Raw genomic sequence first — 20,039 nt, forward strand, 5'->3', positions numbered from 1 at the left:
GTTCCCAGGTTGCGGGGGGGAGGGGGGGGGCTTGGCACGGGCAGGATATTATCTTACACTTTCTTTGTCTCAGCTTGCTGCTTGCTTATCTGGGAAGCAAACAAGACTACTCCAGAAAAGCCTGTCGCAAACAGTTGTGAGACAAATGAAAATGTATATAAAGCATTTAGTGAACAGTAGTATCTCAATAAACATTACTGAAAACACCATTATTTTTATCACCAGGCTGCCCTTGTGAGGCTGAGGCTGGGTGACTGGGAAGCAGGGACTTCGGGGGGAAAGAAGGCCTCAGGTCCCAGCAGACTCCTTTTCCTGCCCTGACCCTCAGCCCTCCCAGCTTCTCTGAGGTGAATTTAGAGGAGCAGACTCATTCAGAGTTTATGATTCAGGATAATTCCCATCACCCATCTCTCTCCCTCTCTCTCTCAAGCAATCAAAATCAAACACAATTACTGAAATTAGAATTAAAGATAATTGAGCACAAAGAGAATAATTTACTGCACTATGGATACACTGAATTTCCTCTTCCATTAATTATTTAGTTTTTATTTTCTCTTGGACAGTAAGCACACGCACACACGCATGCATGTGTGTGTGTGTGCGCGTGTGTGCGTGTGAAAGAGAGAGAGAGACAGAGAGAGAGAGGGAGGGAGGGAGGGAGAGAGGGATGCCTACGTACATTTTTCTATAGCTATGTACATGCTCATTAAGGACCACAAATGAGCAACTATAATGTCAAAACTGTTGGTCTTCTCTGAAGGAAGACTAAGACTAAAATCATGACCCAAAGTGATCAATTTGGGAAAAGTGGCAAAAAAAGGATAATTTCTGCGCTCATAGTCTGAAATATCTGGGTAACTAAGGGCCATCATCCTTCTCTCTTTTTCCTAACAAGCAATTTCTCTAAGGAAATCAAGACAGCTAGTGGTTGGAGCCTAGGACCCGGAAATTTAAGCAGAAGTCAGCAGGCACCTTCCCAGCAATGAAGCATAAAGACAGGGAGGCCCAGACCCTCAGAGGGCCGCCCAGGGCACCGCCACCATTGCCTTTATGTCTAAGCCGAAAGAGCTGGTAAATAAAGTCGACGGAAAGCCCCCTGGGAGGCACTGCTTTCTGTCCCCATTTCTCTTCAATCTCCTCATTCACCTCATGCTCTCTTTGGACCAGAGGAAGGTCCTTCCCTGGGCTTGGCATGAACACAGTGGATTCTGACCCAACCTCCCCCACCTAGCAACCACAGGCCAAGGACACAGATGAAAAACATGTGGTGGTAACGTGTACTTGGAGCCCCCAAGGGGAAAAATGACAAAACACAGTCTTTTTACCACCGTAATGAATCTGCCTTAAGTAGGAACGTTTTTTGGTGTTTTTTGTTTGTTTGTTTGTTTGTTTTAACTTTATTCTATCAGGATACTAAGAAATCCCCTTTGATTGTCTGGTTAGTGACTGCATCACTGAGGCGGCCTGACCTAGTTCATGAACTCTGGTTTCAATGGTTTTCTTCACACATTTTTATTCCTGCCAAGTCTCTGTAAGTTGCTGTGAATAGCCCAGGGAAGATTTGTTTTTTCTTTGCAGCATAATCCAGGGCTTGGGTTTCTGATCTTCCCTGGTTTTGATGCATAAAAGCCAACCTGATTTTAATAGGTTGCGTTAGCAAAATGTAATTATCCATTCATTCGTTTCTCAGCAAACCTTCCACACATCATGCTCTCTGCAANAAAATAAAATAAAAATAAAAAAATAAAAAAAATAAAAAACTGAGCCAACAATTAAAAATAAATAATTAAAAATTTTTAAAAATCTCTATTTCTGGCTTCTCTGGAAAAACGGAAAGATGTACCAGGTCGCCTCACTTTCCTGCACGGCCACTTTCTACTAGAGCTAAATGCTCCTTCCCCTTAGACAGTCACCCCCGCTGACCCCAATCAACCCTGTTCAATACTGCTTGCCTGATCTGGATGGAGTATAACCTGGACCAGGTTATTCATTAGGTAGAGTAGACACAGTGCTGAAAGCCCACAGCAAATTTCCTTCCAAAGGAAAACAAGTGACTATACTACAAAATACATGATAATGAATCCAGCCTGGGTTATATCTCTCTTTAAACCAACACAGTTGTAAAATGTAACTTCTAATGTTTTCATGGCAGAAGGGGGCCCACATTGGCAAAAGTCATAATACAACTCTGAATAGAGCTGAATGATATCAACTCCTTACTCAGAAAATGGTGATTAAATGGGAAAAATTAAGCATTTAAGATTGTCCCCATCTTTCTAGATAGGACCATATAATTGATTTCCAGTTGATGAGAGAAAGCTCTTCTTTTTGGAAAAGTGCCAGGTAACATATGGAGATTTGGGGGGAATCACCCTCTGCCACCCCCAGTTGTCCAGATACTCTGGTTCATGTCTCAACCTTTCCTTCATGGCCCAGGTGCTCAACCCACCCTCAACTGCCCACACTATTGGGATCTGAAAGTTCACGGCTGAGTCTCTTTCCGGGCTCTGCCCTCATGGAGGAAGTGGCCAGACCAATGCCTTGCTCCTTCCGGTGGTAGCCTGTATCCATGCTTAGTTGATAAAGGGGCACAAAGGCCTGGCCCTTTGCCTCAATTTGTGACATCGCTGAAGCCCATCCGGGTCCACAGGTGCCTGCAGTGTAGGCTGTGATCTCTGTTGCAGCTGTGATGCACCTCGACTTCTCTCTCTGCCCAGCCCTGCTGCTTCTAGTCTCTTATGGATGTCACCAAACACAGTCCCTGAGAAACCAGCACACAAATCTGCATCCCAGAATCTGTTTCTCAGGGAACCCAAACTAAGACCCCAAAAAATAATGGATTCCAGTGAATTATCAATGTATGCTGCTGTGGGTTGAATTATGTCCCCTCCTCCCCAAATTCTTATGTTAATGTCTGGACTTCCAGTGCCCCCAGAATGTGACCTTATTTGGAGATGGGGTCTTTACAGACAGATTCAAATTGAAAGTAGTTCATTAGGGTGGGCTTTGGTCCAATGGTACCAGGGTGCTTTTAAGAAGAGGAGATTTAGACCAGGTACCCAGAGAGGGAAGGGGATGTGAGGTGATATGAGGAGGTATCTACGAGCCAAGGAGAGAGGCACTTAGACCTGATGCTGCCCTCACAGCCCTCAGGATGATCCAATCTTGCCGACACCTTGTTTCAGGCTGCTACCGTCCAGAACTGTGAGCTATAAATTCCTTCTGGTTAACCACCCCACACACACACACACCTTCCCCTCCGTCTGTGGTACTTATGAGAGCAGGCCCTGCAAATGAATACAGATGCAAAAATCTTTAGGTCAGGAAGCAGGAAATTCCCATGGTGTCAAAGCATCAGCCTCCAGATTGCCTATTGGCTCTGAAGGGGGAAATCACATTTTACCATGGAGGAATCTGGCACTTTACCAAGAGATGAAACTTAGTATCAGTAACAGTGGAAGAACCTGACACCGTGTGCCTTTTTATACATTTATTTATATTTTTTTCTTATTTAAATTCAAGTTAGCTAACATACAGTGTAGTCTTGGCTTCAGGAGTAGAACCCTGTGATTCATCACATGTAACACCCAGTGTTCATCCCAACACCCATTTAGCCCATCCCCCTACCCACCTTCCCTCCATCAGCGCTGTTTGTTCTCTGTATTTAAGAGTTTCTTACGGTTTGCCTCCTTCTCTGTTTTTATCTTATTTTTTCTTTCCCTTCCCCTATGTTCATCTGTTATGTTTCTCAAATTCCACATATGAGTGAAATTATATATTTGTCCTTCTCTGACTGACTTGTTTCACTTAGCATAATGCTTTCTAGTTCCATCCATCTTGCTGCAAAGAGCAAGATTTCCTTCTTTTCCATCACCGAGTAGTATTCCATTGCGTGTACATACGTGTATATATGTATACACACACACACACATCTTTATCCATTCATCAGTCAATGGACATTGGGCTCTTTCCTTACTTTGGCTATTATTGATAGCACTGCTATAAACATTGGGGTGCATCTGCCTCTTCAAATCAGCATTATTTGTATCCTTTGGATAAATACCTAGTTGTGCACTTGCCGGGTTGTAGGGTAGTCCTATTTTTAACTTTTTGAGGAACCTCCAGACTGTTTTCCAGAGTGGCTGCACCAGTTTGCATTCCCACCAGCAATGCAAAAGGGTTCCTCTTTCTCCACATCCTCGCCAACATCTGTTGTTTCCTGAGTTGTTCATTCTAGTCATTCTGACAGGTGTGAGGTGATAACTCATTGTGGTTTTGATTTGTTATTTCCCTGATGATGAGTGATGCTGAGCATCTTTTCATGTGTCTCTTAGCCATCTGGATGTCTTCTTTGGAAAAGTGTCTATTCATGTCTTCTGTCCATTTCTTCACTGGGCTATTTGTTTTTTGGGGGTGCTGACTTTGGTAAGTTCTTTATAAATTTTGGATACTAACCCTTTATTTGATATATCATTTGCAAACATCTTCTCCCATTCTGTCATCTGCTTTTTAGTTTCGCTGATTATTTCCTTCGCTGTGCAGAAGTTTTTTTTTTTTATCTTGATGAGGTCCCAATAGTTCATTTTTGCTTTTAATTCCCTTGCCTCAGAGACATGTCAAGTAAGAAGTTGAGGTAGCTGACATCAAAAAGGTTGCTGCCTGTTTTCTCCTGTAGGATTTTGATGGTTTCCTGTCTCACATTTTATATACTTTTTTGTGTAAGGTATAAGAAAGTAGTCCAGTTTCATTCTTCTACGTGTTGCTGTTCAGTTTTCCCAGCAACATTTGCTGAAGAGATTGTATTTACTCCATTGGATACTCTTTCTTGCTTTGTCAAAGATTAGTTGGCCACATATTTGTGGGTCCATTTCTGGGCTCTCTACTTTATTCCAGTGTGTCTGTTTTTGTGCCAATGCCATACTGTCTTGATGATCACAGCTTTGTAATACAGCTTAAAGTCCAGAATTGTGATACCTCCAGCTTTGGTTTTCTTTTTCAACATTACTTTGGCTATTTGGGGTCTTTTCTGGTTCCACAAATTTTAAGATTGTTTGTTCTAGCTCTGTGAAGAATGCTGTGTTATTTTGATAGGGGATTGCATTGTAAGTATAGATTGCTTGGGTAGTATCAACATTTTTCACATTATTTGTTCTTCCAATCCATGAGCATGGAATGCTTTTCCATTTATTTGTGTCTTCTTCAATCTCTTTTGTAAGTTTTCTATAATTTTCAGCATACAGATCTTTTACCTCTTTGGTTAGGTGTATTCCTAGGTATCTTATGGTTTTTAGTGGAAGTGTAAATGGGATTGATGCCTTGATATCTCTTTCTGCTGCTTCATTATTGGTTTATCTAAATGCAACTGATTTCTGTACATTGATTTTATATCCTGTGACTTTGCTGAATTCTTATATCAGCTCTAGCAGGTTTTCGGTGGAGTCTTTTGGGTTTCCCACGTAAAGTATCATGTCACCTGCAAAGAGTCAAAGTGTGACTTCTTTCTTGCCAATCTGAATGCCTTTTGTTTCTTTATGTTGTCTGATTGTTGAGGCTAGGACTTCCAGTCCTATGTTGAACAACAGTGGTGAGAATACACATCCCTGTCATGTTCTGGATCTCAGGAGGAAAGTTCTCAGTTTTTCTCCATTGAGAAATATCATTATTTCATTGAAGTGCCATTATTTCATTAAAATTATATTAGATGTGGGCTTTTCATATATGCTTTTATTTTATTTTACTTTTTACATTTTTTGTTTTATTTATTTTTGAGAGAGAGACAGCACGAGCAGGGGAGGGACAGAGAGAGGGAGACACAGAATCCGAAGACAGGCTCCAGGCTCTGAGCTAGCTGTCAGCACAGAGCCTGATGGGGGGGCTCAAACCCATGAACTGTGAGATCATGACCTGAGCTGAAGTTGGACGCTTAACTGACTGAGCCACCCAGGCGCCCCTCTTATATAGCTTTTATGACATTATGTTATGTTCCTCCTATCCCTACTTTCTTGAGGGTTTTTTATCAAGAAAGATGCTCTATTTTATCAAATGTTTTTTCTGCATCTATTAGAAGGATCATATGGTTCTTATCCTTTCTTTGATATGTGAATATTGAACCAGCCTAGCAGCCCAGGAATAAATCCTGCTTGATCATGGTGAATAATTCTTTTGATGTACTGTTGAATTCAATTTGCTAGTATCTTATTGAGAATTTCTGCATCTACGTTCATCAGGGATACTGGCCGGTAATTCTCCTTTTTAGTGGGATCTTTTTCTGGGTTTGGAATAAAGGTAATGCTGGCCTCATAGAATGAGTTTAGAAATTCCTTCCATTTCTGTTTTTTGGAACAGTGTAAGAATAGGTATTAACTCTTCTTTAATCTCTTTTTGGGAGATTTTTGGTAACTGATTCCATTCCTTTGCTGGCTATGGGCCTATTCAAACTTTCTATTTCTTCCTGTTTGAGTTTTAGCAGTGTGTGAGTGTCTAGGAATTTGTCCATTTCTTCCAGATTGTCCAGTTTGTTGACATATAATTTTTCATAGTATTCTCTTATAATTGTTTGTATTTCTGGGTGTTGATTGTGATTTCTCCTCTTTCATTGATGAGTTTATCTATTTGGGTCCTCTCTCTTTTCTTTTTGAGAAGTCTGGCTAGTGGGTTATCAATTTTGTTTAGTCTTTCAAAAATACAGCTCCTAGTTTCATTGATCTGTTCTACTGGGTTTTGGATTCTATATCATTTATTTCTGCTCTAATCTTTATTATTTCCCTTCTTCTGCTGACTTTGGGCTTTATTTGCTGCTCTTTTCCTAGCTCCTTTAGGTGTAAGGTTAAGTTGTATATTTGGGACCTTTCTTGTTTCTTGAGATGGGCCTTAATTTCCTCTTAGGACTGCCTTTGCTGCATTCTGAAGGTTTTGGACTGTCATGTTTTCATTTTCATTTTGCTTCCATGTATCTTTTAATTTCTTCTTTAACTTCTTGGTTAATCTATTCACTCTTTAGTAAGGAGTTCTTTAACCTCCATGTATTTGAGGGCTTTCCAATTTTTTTTCTTGTGTTTGATTTCAAGCTTCATAGCATTGTGATCTGAAAATACGCATGGTATGATCTCAATCATTTTGTGCCTGTTGAGGACTGAATTGTGACTAGAAACTGTTCTAGAAAATTCTAGAAAATGTTCCATGTGTGCTCAAGAAGAATGTGTATTTTGCTGCTTTAGGATGAAATGTCCTGTCCATCTGGTCCAGTGTGTCATTCAGAGCATTTGTTTCCTTGTTGAATTTCTGCTTAGATAATCTGCCCATTGCTGTAAGTATTAAAGTCTTCTATAATAATAGTATTATTATCAATGAATTTGCTTATGTTGGTGATTAACTGATTTATGTATTTGGGTGCTTCAAGCTGAGGGCATAAATATTTATAATTGTTAGCTCTTCTTGATGGATAGAACCCTTAATTACGATATAATGCCTTTCTTCATCTCTTGTCATTGTCTTTGTTTTAAAATCTAGTTTGTCTGATACAAGTATGGCTACTTTAGCTTTCTTTTGGCAACCATTACCATGATAGATGGTTCTCCATCCCTTCACTTTCAATCTGTAGGTGTCCTCAGGTCTAAAATGAGTCTCTTGTAGACAACATATAGATGGATCTTGGTTTTTTTTGGTTTTTTTTTTGTTTTTTTTTTTTTGCTTTTTTTTTTAATCCATTCTGAAACGCTGTCTTTTGATTGGGGCATTTAGTTCATTTACATTCAGAGTGATTATTGAAAGATATGAATTTAGTGCCATTGTGTTATCTGTAGGTTTCATGCTTGTGGGGACGTCTTTGATCCTTTGTAGTCTTTGCAGCATTCCCACTCACAAGGTCCCTTTTAGGATACCCTGCAGGGCTGGTTTAGTGGTCATGAACTCCTTTAGTTTTTGTTTGTCTGGGAAAGCATTTCTCTCTCCTTCTATTCTGAATGACAGCCATGCTGGATAAAGGATTCTTGGCTGCATATTTTTCCTATTCAGCACATTGAATATTTCCTGCCACTTCCCTTCTGGCCTGCCCAGTTTCAGTGGAGGAGTCTGCTACTACCCTTAGTGTCTCCCTTGTAGGATAAGGCCTATTTGTCCCTAGCTGCTTTCAGAATCCTCTCTTTATCTTTGTAGTTTGCCAGTTTCACTATGATATGTCATGGTGTTGACCCGTTTTGGTTGATTTTGAAGGGAGTTCTCTGTGCCTCTTGGACTTGGATGTCTGTTTCCTTCCCCAGGTTAGGAAGTTCTCAGCTAAAATTTGTTCAAATAAACCTTCTGCCCATTTTTGGCACTCTTCTTCTTCTGGAACTCCTATGATATGGACATTGTTTCATTTCATGGAATCACTTAGTTCTTTAATTCTCCCCTTGTGATCTAGTAATTTCCTTTCCCTCTTTCAGCTTCATTATTTTCCATAATATTACCTTCTACTTCACCTATTCTCTCCTCTGCTTCATCAATCCTTACTGTCACTGTGTCTAGTTTATTTTACATCTCAGCTATAGCATTTTTAAATTCATCCTGATTAGTTCTTAGGTTTCTGATCTCTGCAGAAATAGCAGGTGCCTTTGATCTGATAAATATGAATCACACAGCAACACCCTTGAGGCATTCTTGCCAGATATCCTGAACTTTAAGTATGCTCTTAGAGCTACTTCCCAGTTTACAAGAAACAGGAGGGAAAAAAAAGAAACAATCAGACAATCTAAAATGTGAAACATTTTACCAAAAACCATCCCAGTCTCTGCAAAAAGTCAAGGTCAAAAGTGAGGGTCTGTTCTAAAGACAGTGAGCACAAATCAAATGTGATGCAATAAGCTTCTGAATCCTGGTTCGCAAAGTTATAAAAGGCATTTTAAGGACAACTGGAGAAATCTGAGTATAAACTAGATAATGGGTTACTATTAAGTTATGATCATATCCTTATTTTTAAGGGATGCATGTGGGATTATTTAGGGCTAAAGGGCCATAACATCTGCAACTTACTTTTAAGTGACTGAAAAAAATGACAGAGTAAAACAAATATGGTAAAATGTTTATAACTGTCAAATTAGTAGTAGAAATGCAGGTATTCACTGTAGTATTCCTTATAATCTTCTGTGTTTGACAATGTTCATATTAAAAGTTTGGGGGAAACAAATGCCACTGAGAGTGAATACACAAATGCTAAATCTTGTCTTTCTTTTTTTACACCACACATGATTACACTGACCAAACTTCAGAGTCAGAATGCAGAGAACCAGCATGAGAAAGCATGGGTTAAACCCTGCTTTTTGCTGGCTTTATGATACTAAAGTGATTAAAGTTAAATATACACATACTTCTCCTCCCTGCCTACAGATACGTAGGACCTAAAATAAGTGGGAAAGACAAATTCAGATCAAAAAATAATGTAAAAAGATATACATGCGGGTATGTTTAGCTCTTCTCTGATCCTTTCTGAGTCTATCTCTCCATCTGTAAAATGGAGAGAACAAAATAAATGTGAGAGGATTGTTTCTGGGATTAAAAATGAGGAATGTCAACTGCCTGACACACAGTAGGCAGAGGATCGATATCCTTCTCATTCTGTTGCTGTGGCTGAGGGTGAGACTACCCGCGACAGCAGGAAGGTAACCCACACTTTCTGGCCCCAGAGCCTGTCCTGAGCTTCTTGCCTCTGAGAGAAACCATACGTGGCATTTGTTTCTAATGAGTACAGTAAAGGTAGCTACTCTCCCATACAAAGAAAACAGCAGTCAAGTCTTTTACATTTCAGACTCTGCATTCGTATTTAGGATAATAATCAGGAAGAATCCAGAGCACTTTTTTGCAGACGTAATACAACAAAAAAGGGAAACCAAGTGAGAATAGCTCCACAATAAAGAGGCCAACGTCTTCCTGTAATCTATGTCAATTACCACTTGGAATATTTTATTGCTTGAAAAAAAAATAACTTCCCTGAGCTTTATGAATAAATAGATCTCTCCATTTCGTGTGCAGTGTACATGATGGTAGGTTTTCCTCCAAGCTGAAGGGGCTCAAGGGTCAAAGGCTTTTGATGTTTAGAATAAAATCCTGAATGTGAATTCCATTTAGACCCCAAGAACACTTACTCCTGGTAGCCAACATAAACTTTCTAAAGGTAAAATCCGAGTTTTACTTTCATTTCACTATCAACCACTCACTCACTCACTCTACCTCAACAGCTTCTTTTTTTTTTTAAGTAGGCTTCACACCCAGCTTGGAGCCCAGTGCAGGGCTTGAGTTCATGACCCTGAGATCGAGGCCTGAGCTGAGATCAAGATGCTTAACTGCTTAACCAACTGAACCACCAGGCAGCTTTTTGTCTCTACAAACAAACAAAATGACAGCTTTGGGTGGCATAGGCACATTTTTCCCCATGTTTGTTACTGTGACAGCTTGAATGCATCCATGAAATGCTTTTTAAATGTTTATTTATTTTGAGAGAAAGAGACAGAGACCGAGAATTCCAATCAGGCTCTGCTGTCAGCACAGAGTCCGATGCAGGACTCATACCCATGAACTGTGAGATCATGGCCTGAGCTGAAACCAAGAATTGAACGCTTAACTAGCCAAGTCACCCAGGTGCCCCACCATGAAAATTCTAAGACACAATACCTCATGAAATCAAGCCCTGGAAAGAGGCATTTGCCTTTGGCCCAAACCTAAGAGGAATAGCAAGTCAAGTGACAAGGACAGTCACAGAAAAGAAGTAGAGAAAAGCCACCTGGATGGTCTCTGAGCTGAGGCCCCAGAGGCCCTGCATCAGTTGAGTGGAGACATCCTCCTTCCCAGAGGCTCTTCAACAGACACACAAGCAACCACTTTCTGCTACTAACATGTTGGTTACAAACAAAACAAAACAAAACAAACCAACTTGATGATAGGGGTGAGGGAGAGGGGAAGGGGGGTGATGGGCATGGAGGAGGGCACTTGTTGGGATGAGCACTGGGTGTTATATGGAAACCAACTTGACAATAAACTAAAAACAAACACACAAAAAACCAAAAAAACCAACTTGGATTTTTATCACAAGGCTAATAGGATTTTCCCAACTGAGCAAACAAGTTACCTGGACCCCAAGACCAAAAAGACAAGTTACTGCTCTGCTTGTTAAGGAGATACCTGTTTGGGGGTTTTTGTTTGTTTTGTTTTGTTTTGTTTTTAATTTTTTAATGTTTGTTTATTTTTGAGAGAGACAGAGAGACAGAGACAGAATGTGAGCAGGGGAGGGGCAGAGAGAGAGAGGGAGACACNCTGGATGCCCAACTGACTAAGCCACCCAGGCGCCCCTATTTTATTATTTTTTAATGTCAGTCACAATCCGAACTGAAGTGCTCCACACCCACTAGTAGGTTACACTCTGCAGTTTGAAACACACGAGGCTGGACAAGCCTATGCTTTTCAGCACATCCCTGTCATGGACATAACCCTCGTCATCCTGTTTCTTTCCCCAGGAGCTGCCACAAGTCAATCTTGATTGGCCAGGGAAAAGGGGCAGCTTTTCTTTTCTCTCCGCATTTGTAAAGTTTTAAATTTTTTAAAACACATTTACTTTTGAGAGACAGACGTAAGCAGGGCAGGGGCAGAGAGACACAGAATTGGAAGCAGGCTCCAGGCTCTGAGCTGTAGCACAGTGCCCAATATGGGGCTTGAACCCATGAACTGTGGGATCATGACTTGAGCCAAAGTCAGACACTTAACCAACCCAACAGCCACCTAGGTGTCCCTGTATTTGTAAAGTTCGGAAGGGCACCCATCATTGCTGCTAGGCTCATCCGACAGAGTGGAGGCTACGCCATCTCTAATGGAGTGGGGTCTGTTTTTCTTTGCAATCATCACAGGATAACACAGGGATGTGTTAAGGTCATGCCATCTCACATCTTAGGTTCTTGTGTTCACATCTAAGGAGGAGAGATTTCCCCATCAGACACACCCACCCGATTCTGAATTCCTGATTCTTGGATTCAAATGAAACCCCAAGCTCTGCTGTGAGACGGGGGGATTTGCGTGCAACATGCAGCGGACAAGACCAAGTGCTGCCCAACTGCTGAAGATACAACCTGCATCATCTCTGGAATATTCTCTGACGGGATGCCATCCACATAGAGCACGGTGAGGATGGCACCCTTGGAGCTGTGTGTCCTGGCCCACTGGCAAGAGGTGAATATATTTCAAACGCTCTGAGGCCCTTGTCCTTACCCTCTTTGAGTGCACAGGCTCCACCCATGGGTTGTCGTCTCCCCCAAATCAAGGGTCACAGCCTCTGTGATCAGTTTTACTTTCATCTCCCAGGAACAGGGGCCACTGCAGGCTTTGGTTCCCTTTTGGTTCTTTTGAGAAGTAATGGTTTTTCCTGTCTGTCCCTTGGATATCCCCATGGACAGCCAATCAAAACTGTTCTGGTTTCACAGGTAAATCCTGTACCAACTGGTGTTTCCCTGTGTCTGGGAAGGTCCAGCTTTCCTTGGACCTCCCCTCTTTGGCCTTGAGCTTTTCAATGAGCAAAGCTACCTATTTCCTTTGTCTCCTCTGCATCATTTCCCTGGCTTCCACTAGCAGTAGGACAAGCCATTTAAGAATCCTCATCCAAGGGGCACCTGGCTGGCTCAGTCAGTATAGCATGGGACTTTGATCTCTGGGTCATGAGTTCAAGCCCCACATTGGGCACAGAGATTAAAAGAAAAAAAAAAAGGAATCCTCATCGTGAATGTACTTGTGCAGGTCTTGTTTTGCCTACCTGTCCTTTTATTCCCTTTAATTAACTTATTTTAGTTCTCAGAATTCTTCCCTGGCATTGCACGTCCCCCAGAGATACTAATTAAGAGTCTCCTCTTACTGCAAATAGTCATCGGGCAGCCTTGCTGAGCAGTTGTTCTCAGCCTGGGTGGCACATCACAATCACCTAGGGAGCTTTCAAAGGCCTCTGGAGCCCAGGCTACCGTCCAGACCAGTTAACTCAGGACCGGGGGTGGGGCCTAGCCGTGATATTTTTAAAGCTCTCCAGGGGATTACAAAGCACAGGCAAGGTTGACAACCACTGTGTATTGTTCCCGTTTACACTGCATGCTTCTATGTTTAAGGCTCTTCTCTACCGAGTAGAACAGAAGCGCCAGCTTCCAGAGTGAAGACAATTTCCACTCCCATTGTCCAAAAAGGTCGCTTGCAAAGGTCCCATCTCAAGCCGAGACACGCATCTCCGAGAAACAGTCTTTCAAATAAAAATAAAGCCAGTTATTATTCCCTCGTGCAACACGAATGTGAGGACGCCAAAGGGGACCTGGCTTGCCCACCAGCGCTAGGAGCTCTGGTCCCAGGAAGAAATACTGAGGGGGATTCCATCTCTCAAGCTGAGACCCGTAGGGCCCCAGGACGAAGATGGCAAACCAAGAGAAAAGGAAGAGCTACCGGCAGTAGCGACTCCATCAGTCTGTGGAGGAGTCGGGAGGCTGCAGAGAGGATGTGGTTTCTGACCTGGGTTTTTGAGAATGAATGGGACTTTCCCAGGCAGAGGGGGTGGGAGGGTTGAGGGGGAGAGCGGGACAGAAGTACTTGGAGAAGGGCCAAGGGAGCCACAGTCCTTTGGTCCCGACCTCACCAGTCCACCTCATAAGCAGCTCTGAGCTTCCAAAAGCTGACTGTCACACTGAAATTAAAGAATCCAATCCACCGAGAGGTATCCGTCCCAAAGAAGTGATAAGTGGCCAAGTCTGTGAAGATGAGGAGGTCGCTGTTCAGAAGGCAGAGGGATTCGTTTGAGGCTGGAAGGGTGGGGTAGGGTCTCCTGGAAGAGAGACGCTGCACCTCAGGGGGTGAAGACAACCAAGAGGGTCACTTTGGGGAGCACGGAGGCTGGGGCAAGTTAGAGGCTGGGCAGGTGGCTGCTGAACACCAGGTTAGGATTACAGAGAGTCCTAGTCGGGTATCTTTTCTTGTATCTATAACCTCGTCTCATAAGCTCCACCGTAAGTTCCCTGAAAGCAGCGGTCAGCTCTGGGTTTCACCCCACCTTCAAGGGCACCAGCACACAGCTGTACATCCGGCAGGTCTGAGTAAAGAAAAGTTCGCCAGTGGAATAGTAAACATTCTTGGAATTGGCGGACGTAGGAAGGATGGAAGGAGTGTGTTTAAGAGAAAGAATTTTAAATGCACCACTGTCTTATTGTGTGCCAAGAGCTTATTACTCTCTTGAGAAATACTGCTTCTTCTTGGGAAGGTCCTCAAAGCAAGTCTAACCTTCTTGCCTGGGGTGTGAGGAGGCCCCCAGACCCATCGACTACCAGTCTGGGATGCTCCCGCCTCCAGGATGTTTCGGTGCTTTTCAACCCTTTCATTTCATTTTCATTTTCAGCTCTGCGACTGATATGCAGAAGGCCCACCAAGCCTGCCATTCTTGAGAGCAAACTCTGGGGACAGGATGTAGAGGACACAGCAGAGTTCTCCCAGGCGACTTCTGCTAGCCAGCTGGCTGGAGTTGGCAGCAACGATTCTTTTGGCTCCATCAGGACAAGGTGCAGGACACGGCTCCTGGGCCAAGGCCTGGCACGGGTCCAGCCCAGCTAGGACCGCTGTGAGAAACCTTTCAGGGTCCGCGAGCAGGTCACTTGGGGAAAGCGCCAGCTCCCTCCTCCTAATCCAGAGGTAACTTTCACAAAGCCTCTCAGCCTGCGTGCAGCACTGCAGGCCGGGATGGGACATGGGGCTATGAGAGCCCACAGCAGCTGCCGGCAAGGCTGCAGCAACTAAAAGCACAGATGCAACTGGGGGCCACGTGGTCCTGGACTTGGAGTCACACCCCAGCTCTGGTCTTGTAGCCTAGAAGCCTAACGTTTATTCTCAAAGCTCATCCACTTCCCACACAGAGCCTCTCCAGGTGCAAGGAGGCAGCACAGTTCCCCAAGGTGGATTCCAGGGTTCGGAGCCCTGGACGGAGACCCCTGTCCCACTCTACCTGCTAAGACAGAGTGACTGGGGGAGAATTCAGACCTCACAGCCCCACAAACATGAGACACCCACCCCCTGCCCTGAACATGCCAACTTATTCCGCGATCCCTTTCCTCCCTTGGTAGCAAAATGACTGCAGTTCCCGCCTTCCTCTCTTGTACACCTTTGACTTTGGAAAAGGCGAGCTGTCATCTCTCTGGTTCAGACCAAGGTGCCTCCAGCTTTTGCTTCTTACGAACCCCACATTTCCAACAGTGAGTGTTGTAAATTAGGGCGCCTCCTCTTCCTCTCCTCACTCACCTTTCTCATCTCCATCTTCGCTTGAAGGACATTTTCTGCTCGGGAGGAAGATTCTTTTCTTCCTTCTCCTATTACTTCCAGAGTGACCTGCTGCTGTCAGACATGGAGTCACCCATCCAGGCATCTCTGTGCTTCCTATGTGTGCCACAGTTATGGCCCAGTCACCTCACTGGCTCGAGTCCCCTTCTGGTTGAGATGTCACAGTCAGATCCTGCTGAAACTGGGCCCCCCCGGCGAGGTTCTGAGTTGACATCTTTCACTGATTACTGCGGGCCCTGCCAGCCGAGCCACAGTCCCTGGGTCCCCCCACTCTAGGCACAGTCAGGAAGTGCAAGTACTTCAGGGACAGAGCTCCGGAAGAGAAACAGAACTCCAGCCACTGGGAAAGAGATCCTCTTCCTCGTTCTGGGTGTGGTTCTCAGATAAGAAGCAGCGACAGCACCTGGGGCTTGTTAGAAATGCCACTTTCATCACCACTAGTCTAGAAGGAGGCAGGGCGGTGGTTCCCAGGCATTGGCATGAAGGATGATGGTCATGATGATAATGGCCAATGTTAAGCGTAGTAACTCTGCATGCACCTGCCCCTGTCCTAAGGATTTTATTAATACTCATCACAACCACCCTCTGAGGAGTTAAGTACTATTCATATTCCTGCAGTTTTACAAATGAGAACTCTGAGAACAGAAGATTAGGCAACTTAGTGTAACCACAGAGTAAATGACAGAATGACGGGTCAGGCTACACACACACACACACACACACACACACAGACCTTCACTGACTCCTTACTTGGCTTCGGCGATCTCCTCCCAGAGCATGGGCCAGATGGGCCTGGCTCACTCTCCTGATGCAGTACAAGGCTCAGTGCCCAAGAACCTTCACTTTGGGCCAAATGCCTGGGTTTAAAGCTTGGTTCCTCCACTTCGTGAACTCGGACAAGTAACTTGGACTTTCTGTGCCTGTTTCCTCAACTGTACAATGACGATAATAACTGTGCCCATCTACCCCATAGGGTGGTTGGGTTGTAAAGATTAAATAGGTTAATGTATGGAAGGAATTGTGCCTGATGCATAGCACACGCTCAATAAATGTCACCTTATCTTGAAGGCCTCTAATTTGTAGAGGGGGAAAAAAGGAAGACAAATATAGGAAGGAGCAGAGAGAGGGAAAAAATAATTTGGGAACACCAGCCTGAGAATTCTGTGACAACTCCTCAGGTAAACACTCGTCTAGGTCGCTGCCCCTTCTCCCCTCTGCTGGAAAAGCAGACACTAACGAAGGATTTTGTGCACAAGTGAGGGAGGAGATGTGAATCTCTTCATTCTGGGCCTCAGGCACATATTTCATCTTCCTGGTGTTGACCCAGGCCCACCACCTCTAACTCTGAGAACTGCCTGGTGTAAGCAGAATTCCCTGTCAAAGTACAGAGACTCAGGGATGCTCGCTGCTGCAAAGAAGCAAATAAGGTGGGGCCGACAAGATTCAGTGCCCTGCTTACACAGGAACAAGGACAAGAAGAAAAATAGCCACTAGTCAATAAAATGAAGTCTGAGTCTAAACCCTTAAGAACATCTGGCTACTTAGAAGAAATGTGTGACTCTATTTTATGAGGATTATTGTTGCTCTTCAAGGTGGATAAGATAGCAAAAGTAACCATCAGAGGATGCCAAGCTTGTGGGGCAAGAAGGATCAGGTGCAAAGGAAAGGATGCCTTTGATGCTGGAATGTACTGACTTTATTGAGGAGGGAGATTCTTACAAGCGGAAAAAGGAGCCAACACTTTGCCTCTTCCTCTCTCCCAGACTGGCCTCCCTCTCTTCCAGAAACGCTGAAATGATCCAAGCACCAAGACCAAGTAGATAAGTCTCTGGCATCAGATGAGCCAACCAGATAGCTAATTTGACATGATTTTCTCCTACAGTCACTCCAGGCTCTTGGTAATCACATACCCCCTCAGCAGGGGTCTGCACAGCGAGGAGATGCAGTTTCTGTGCTATTCTGGTTCATGTTTAAGATCTGGGCAGCTATCAGAAACCACATGATGGAGGGATAAGAATTTACTGTGCTTCTGTCCTTGCTAAATTATATATTAAATCTTATATTTATATTAAATAGAAATTATATAGAGAGAAGCCTNTCCAGGCTCTGAGCTAGCTGTCAGCACAGACACCCACGCGGGGCTCAAACTCACAAACCTTGAGATGATGACTTGAGCTGAAGTCGGACACTTAACCAACTGAGCCACCCAGGCAGCTGGGTGTTTTCAGAAAAGATAAATTGTGTTTTTAGAAACTCAGAAAAATTGTGTTTTCAGAAAGATAAACACAAACATCACAGCAACAGAAAATCAAATTCAATTCTCACCCTGCCATGTAACAAAAGCGAATAATCTCTTTCTAGTTTTATGGTCGCTTGGGCTTTTTTTTTTTTAACACACCTATAGTCAATATTCACAAAATTAGTATGTTAGCCAATTTGACAATAAGTTATATTAAAAAATAATCACAAAGTTGAGACTTAACTATTTTTCATTTAGCATTATTTTACATCAACATTTCTATTCCTTTCATCATACACAAATACGACATTTTAAATAGTAATGCTATATTTCATTTTATACCATAGTATGCTTTTATTTTATCATTTTTAGGTATTTTTTCCGTTTTTCTTCTTTTTTCTCTTCGCTGCTCCATGATTTTTCTTCTTCTGAGTTATTTATTCAGAACACGGTCTTAAGCATATGTTTACCAGGCCCAAGGATGTGATATTTCATGGCTCATTACACTTTGCCATGTTGCTTTCCAGAAATATTGTACTAATTTATGTTACTATGAGAATACAGCTTTCCCAAAAGCCTTGCCAGACTTTGATTTTGTAATCATAATTTGCTTTTACCAGTTTAACTGGCATTGAGTGACTTTGTGCTTTAAGTTCTTGTAATACTAGGAAGGCCGAATTCCTTTCTGCGGATTTGTTTTCCATTACCTCTTATGTGAACGACACGCTCAGATGTTTTTGACCATGAATGCAGTAGAAACAGTATTGCCCTTGTGGATTTGGTTTCATTCCCTAGAGATTTGGCATGTTGATTTTTTTTCCATCTATTCTATTCATTACAATTTCCCTCCTAAGTCACTTTGACTCAGGAAAGTTTTTCTCAGTCTATGCAGGTCCCATTCAGGCAGAAGATCGTTAATTCAGCCCGGGGTTCTTGGTGCTTTAATTACCAGTGCCTGCACCGCGTAATCTCCTCATACATTTTCCTGCAGGCAGCCTGATGCTAATTTCCCAGCTCCCTAATGACTTGGTTCCCGATTTGTCAGATATACCCAGCAATTGTTCCATGTAGTATCATGTGCTCCTAGAAAAAAAAAAAAAATCAGGGAAACTGTTTTCCTGCTTGCCTTTCCAGGCATCCCTGATTTATACGGTGCCTTTCTGGTAGGGTATCATTTACATATTGTGATCACAAAGCATCCTGCAACTACTGGGTCAGATTCTGAAAAGGGAAGGAAAAACCAAAGCAAAGGTGATCTCTATGGCACACAGGGGTAGGATGGCAGGGAAAAAAAACAGGTCATAGAGAAGATAAGAGTAAATTAAAACGAAATATAAGTGTTTGAAATATGCTACAGGACGGACAAGCCAGTTTAGTTGGTTCAAAAGATACCCACCATCTAGAAATATATCTGCCTTTTGTGGGCATCATACCAAATTGTAAAACAGCACCAATAATTAAGAACTGTAGAAGAAATGTTAAACATTGCACAAATTATTTGATTTTTTAAAAATGGCCAAAAGACTGACACATGAAAAAATACTCAACATCACTCGTCATCAGGGAAATACAAATCAAAACCACAATGAGATACCACCTCACACCTGTCAGAATGGCTAACATTAACAACTCGGGCAACAACAGATGTTGGTGAGGATGCAGAGAAAGAGAATCTCTTTTTGCACTGCTGGTGGGAATGCAAACTGGTGCAGCCACTCTGGAAAACAGTATGGAGGGTCCTCAAAAAATTAAAAATAGAACTACCCTACAACTCAGCAATTGCACTAGTAGGTATTTATCCACAGGATACAGGTGTGCTGTTTTGAAGGGGCACATGCACCCCAGTATTTATATCAGCCCTATCAACAATAGCCAAAGTATGGAAAGAGCCCAAATGTCCATCAACAGATGAATGGATCAAGAAGATGTGGTAATATATACAACAGAGGATTACTCAGCAATCAGAAAGAATGAAGTCTTGCCACTTGCAACTATGTGGATGGAACTGGAAGGTATCATGCTAAGCAAAATTAGTCAGAGAAAGACAAATATATGACTTCACTCATGTGAGGACTTTAAGATACAGAACAGATGAACATAAGGGAAGGGAAGCAAAAATAATATGAAAACAGGGAGGGGACAAAACATAAGAGACTATTAAATATAGAGAACATACAGAGGGTTGCTGGAGGCGCTATGGGGGGTGGGTGATGGGCCAAATGGGTCAGGGGCATTAAGGCATCGACTCTTGAAATCATTGATGCACTACATGCTAACTAACTTGGATGTAAATCTAAAAATCAATCAATTAATTAATTAATTTTAAAAATGGCCAAAAGATTTCTATTTAAAAAAAATTGTGTTACTGTCATTCCCTTGTCATTTTTTTTTTCCTATAAGAAGGATCGCAAGGGAGGGAAGGAGGCATCTCAGCACGCTTCCTCTCTCACTGAGGTCTTTCTTACCACAAGGTTAGATTATGCAGCCGAGC

At 42.8% G+C, this 20,039-nt stretch overlaps 1 protein-coding gene and 1 long non-coding RNA gene across 4 annotated transcripts in view; one reads left to right on the plus strand and one right to left on the minus strand.

Annotated features, from left to right (window-relative positions):
• SCD5 (stearoyl-CoA desaturase 5) overlaps positions 1 to 20,039 on the minus strand; it is a 150,852-nt gene that overhangs the window by 73,407 nt on the left and 57,406 nt on the right. The gene's annotated exons all lie outside the window — the stretch shown is intronic.
• The window catches only part of LOC144240462 (uncharacterized), a 31,311-nt gene that overhangs the window by 10,777 nt on the left and 495 nt on the right, over positions 1 to 20,039 (plus strand). Inside the window, exons 2-3 of one of the 3 annotated variants that reach the window (XR_013337729.1) lie at positions 11,915 to 12,189; positions 14,378 to 14,667. This is a non-coding gene — a long non-coding RNA (uncharacterized LOC144240462). The remainder of the gene's footprint in view (positions 1 to 11,914; positions 12,190 to 14,377; positions 14,668 to 20,039) is intronic. The other 2 variants (XR_013337730.1, XR_013337731.1) reach the window with 2 other exon arrangements.

This window comes from Crocuta crocuta, unplaced genomic scaffold (assembly GCF_008692635.1).
Source record: "Crocuta crocuta isolate KB4526 unplaced genomic scaffold, BGI_CrCroc_1.0 scaffold237, whole genome shotgun sequence".
NCBI lineage: Eukaryota > Metazoa > Chordata > Mammalia > Carnivora > Hyaenidae > Crocuta > Crocuta crocuta.